General features: G+C 39.3%; 1 long non-coding RNA gene across 1 annotated transcript; it reads right to left on the reverse strand.

Annotated features, from left to right (window-relative positions):
- Positions 1 to 286: 286 nt before the first annotated feature.
- LOC140008028 (uncharacterized) lies at positions 287 to 3,023 on the reverse strand. Its single transcript, XR_011815443.1, has 3 exons — positions 2,757 to 3,023; positions 1,072 to 1,149; positions 287 to 325 (listed from the first exon to the last, which is right to left on the reverse strand). It is a non-coding gene; the product is annotated as an uncharacterized lncRNA (long non-coding RNA).
- Between the last annotated feature and the right edge of the window lie 1,743 nt (positions 3,024 to 4,766).

Consider the following 4,766-nt stretch of genomic DNA (forward strand, 5'->3'; position numbering starts at 1 on the left):
CCCACTTCTCCCTAAGGCGAACCAAAGGGTATCCGCGGGACGCCTGCCTAGCTCTTGCCAGGACTCAAACAATTCCATCCAACTTATATCCGGACCACACAATACAAATCGATAACTTAGATACAATAAATGCGGAAGTGTTCAAACTTAATAACAGTCATCCAGTCTCCAAACCACACGTCAGTATACATAATACATTTCGTCCAAAGGTTACATTTCCATACCAAAAGTACAATCCAAAACCAAAGGCATAACCAAAAGTAATAGCAAGCCCTAAACAAAAATACATCAAGAGGGCTGCTCCATTTTACCTCCGAATTCAAACCTGTTAAGGAAAACAAATCTACAGGGTGAGTAAAACGCTCGTGAGGCCAAGAACACACATGCAGACACCTAGTTCAGATAACAAGCCCAATTAACAATTCGGTAATAGCTTGCAAGTAATTAATAACGCCAACAAAAATGTAACCAGAAACAATTCAAGGATATAGAAGCTCTCAGGAGCTAAGTTCCACATTTGCCGATGTCATTTGTATATCTCCCCGTGATGGCTCTCCGTCACCCGGGTTGATATTTTCATATCCGTAGTTCACCACTTACTTCTCATCCGTCCACCATACACCACTTCGGGCCCGCACGACATTTATAAGGCGATACTTTACGAGTATGCCAAGCGAGATCTCTCAATAGATCAAGCTTATCATGTGAATCTCATGGTTCACCGAGGTTCCCGACCAAGCCCATGCCGGCTCGGGTTCCAAGGTCGGCCTATGAGTTTGGGCGTCCCCCATGTATCATGTAAATGTCGAGGAGATTCACTCCATCGACGTATGCAATCGTAGCATACCATGTCATATATTCAAGCATTTGACAGTTTTAATCATGTATTTCAAGTCATATATACCATGCAAAGCATGTCAAACATGAGTCATTTGTTCCAAATGAGAACGAGTGCGATTAAGTACACACTCGACTCCATTTTTCAAAATCCAATAGACTAAGCATGTAATCAGGTAAGTCAAACAGGAATTAAGTCTTTAGAGTTCAAGTAGGCATACACTTGACACTCACCAAGTTATGCAAGCAAGTAAATTGGAGGAAGAGTTCAAACTTCCACAGTAGGGTCCTCTTGGAGGTCCTCGTGCGTGCCTGAGCAAATAATAGTGAATTATCATCCATAACCCAAATAACGAGGAATAATTCGTTCACTAGTATTACTCTAGGGAATTCCGTGAAAATGAACCTCAATTACTCGTAAATCGAGGTTCGAGAGAGATTTGATAACATTCAACAATATTTAAGTCTTTATCTAGGAAATCGGGGATAAAACGTTTAGATAATATCAAAAGAATAAAGAGTTCTTGAAAAACTCTATTTCCTCGAAAGTTGAAAAATTTCAGTTTTGTTATGAATTTTTGAAAAATCGTAACTCACTCGGCATAAGTCGAGAATTGGAAAACTTTATACCGTTGAAAACCTCTTAGAAATTACTGCAAGTTCCTAGAATACACTTTTCCATGAATCGAAGTGGAAAGTGCTCCAAAATGAGCCTAAAGTTGCTATTCCAAATCATCCAGGATTGAGCCGGGGTTGGTTTTTCGCTAACTTTGAAAATTCGGCAGAATTCAGTCGTTGCAAACCAGCCCTTGAAACTTATAGCTCAATTAGAGGTGCAAGTAAGGTTTAGGGCAGAACAAACGGATCGAGAATCGGAGTTTCGAGCACCAATATATGGTAGCTCAAAGTTGGGAAAAATTCAAGACTGTTACAAAATTTCCAGATTTGGTTCCGACTTTGGACCTTTTGTTAAGTGTCGAAACGGACTTGGATTGACACCAAATTTTGTAGTATACTACTCCTATATGAAGGGTAATTCTCTATCAAATCGCATGGAAAAATACCCTTGGAAATGTGGTTAATCAATCAACCAAAGTTTGGAAAATCCTTAAGGCAATCTGTCCAAAGCTAAGGTTTTCAAAAACGAGGCAGTTGCCGTGTATTGATCATAACTCCCTCAATTTAACTCAGAATTGGAAATGGTTGATAGTGTTAGAAAATACATTCATAGGGTTACAACTTCACAGAAGAAATCGTTTTAAGTTTCAGCATGCAACTGGTTCAAAATCAAGCCACAAGTTGCAGTATCATCAAATCATTTCGGCAGAACGGAGAAACAGGACAGCCGACTTCAGATGAATGGTGTGGCTCACACACCTAAAACCAGAATGTGCATTATACACTGTTGGAAACATGGAAATGTCTAGTTTCAAATGCCGCTAACGGCACTTGATTTCGAAGTCGGAGTACGGAGTTATGGACGAAATACTAACACTGGTCTGGATTACGGCGAAACCGTTTTCCAGATTACTAGTTTTTGAAATAAATTCGTTTGACCCACCAAAACTCAGTATTTTTCAATGAAAATTTTTACACAACTACTACAACATATAAACAACACAATCAAGCCATTAAATCCTCAAATTTCTGCATTAAAGTGACCGAACAGAACAGGGGTAAAATTGGAACTTTTTGCTTCAAGAGTTCAACAATGTTTCTAGCCACAATACACCTTTAATGTACTTCCCTAAGCTCTAATTCAGCAATAAAACCATCATCAAACATCATCACAGCCATCAACCCAAAGTGGGAGTTCATAGAGCCCACATTTCCAACAATACAAGCTACTAAAGTGAAGATTCCAACTCAAATGCATAGATCAACTTCCATAAGACAAGTTTAAGGTGCTTGATTACAACCTACTTTGATGGCTGGTTTGGACAGATTTTTCGGCCCTTTGAAGCTTGAAGAAACCGTGGATAGCTCCTTCCTTTTGCAGCTAAGTTGTTGTCCAAGTGAAAAGCTAAATGAATGTGAAGTTTGGTGAGAATCTATGGAAGTTTTGGTAAGGATTTGGATGAGTTTTGGAAGAAAGAAATGGTGAAGCTTCGGTTGTCCCTTGCAGCTGCTAGCCGTCCGTTGCAGCAGAAGAAATGAAATGAAATGAAATGCGGTTCTGAAGCCTTTGCGTACGAAAGACACTTGACGTCAAATCTTTTAATACGTCAAATCAATTATAACTAGTACCCTACGCGCGCGTTTTGTGTTCGATTTCTCTTACGTTTGTTGCACTAGTGCACTAAACCTCTAAGACACTTACATTTATATAAATATTTTTATTCTTAATTGTCCCAAAATAATGGTCCAAAGTCCCCCAATTAAGCGCGCACGTGAAACCACGTATTTCTAATTTAGGCGCAATAAAAATTGAAACCTTTGAGAAATTCCTATAACGATTGTACCACTAGCTATCACTTGTGTAATTAAACCTAAAATTGTCTATTTTAGGACCATTGTTTAGGTCTCAAATTTTGAGCTTATTGTACTCCCAATTGGCTAAAGTTTTGAGATACGTTTTCATTTTTTCACTAATTAAGCTTTTATGAAAATATTTGTTTATTTATCTATATTTTTATTTTATTTTTTTTTTCGAAATGAGACATTTTAGAAATATGACGAAACTATAAAAATCATGTACTTTGGTCTAATAAGGCTAGAAAATATTATTCATGGCAATAATCCAAATAAATAATTATTTTAGCCAAAATTAGGGATTTAAAAAAATAATAGAATTTTCGAATCCTCACACAGAAACTCCCACAGAGGTCCGCAGTTTTCTAGGACTGGCTGGATATTACCGGCGTTTATCAAGGACTTCTCCAAACTAACCGGTCCTCTAACCGATTTGACGAAGAAACATGGTCGGTTCTTATGGAACGCCCGAAGTGAGACAAGTTTTCAAGAATTAAAGAAAAGATTGACCATGGCTCCAGTTCTAGTCTTACCAAACGGGGTGGACGGATATGCTGTGTACACTGATGCATCCCGAGAAGGCCTGGGTTGTGTATTAATGCAAAACAGAAATGTGATCTCTTTTGCCTCGAGAAAGTTAAAACCCCACGAGCAAAATTACCCGACCCACGATCTGGAGCTAGCTGCAGTTGTTTTTGCTCTGAAGAAATGGAGGCACTACTTATATGGAGTAACTTTCGAAGTTTACTCCGATCATGAAAGCCTGAGGTATCTTTTTTCACAGAAGGAATTAAACATGAGGCAGCGACGGTGGATGGAATTTTTGGAGGATTACGACTGTACCATCAACTACCATCCGGGAAAAGCAAACATGATGGCCGATGCCCTAAGTCGCAAAACTCAGGTCGCGAGTCTAATGATCAAAGAGTGGGAATTGTTAGACTCCGTGTGTGAATGGAAACCCTGCCCTGGGAGCCATAAGGTGATTTTTGGCAATATTAAAGTGACTTCTACCTTCTTGGAAAGGATTAAAGAAGCTCAAAAGAAAGATGCACTGGTGCAGAAATGGGGAAAGAAAGTGGGAAAAGGAGAAACCACTGATTTCAATTTTGGTCCTGAGGGTATTTTAAAATACCGAAACCGAATAGTGGTGCCGAAGGATGAATCGTTGAAAACGGAGATTCTAGAGGAAGCCCATCGATCCAAGTATACAATCCATCAGGGTAGTAGTAAGATGTACCAAGACCTGAAAGGAAATTATTGGTGGGACAATATGAAGAAGGAAATTGCTCTATACGTGCAAAAATGTCTCGTTTACCAACAAGTTAAAGCAGAGCATCAAAAACCATCGGGTTTGTTACAACCCCTGGAGATACCTGAATGGAAGTGGGAAAACATCACCATGGATTTCGTTTCAGGTTTGCCGCGAACGCAGCGAGGACACGATGCCGTTTGGG

Source organism: Coffea arabica, chromosome 6c, assembly GCF_036785885.1.
Source record: "Coffea arabica cultivar ET-39 chromosome 6c, Coffea Arabica ET-39 HiFi, whole genome shotgun sequence".
NCBI classification, from domain to species: Eukaryota; Viridiplantae; Streptophyta; class Magnoliopsida; order Gentianales; family Rubiaceae; genus Coffea; species Coffea arabica.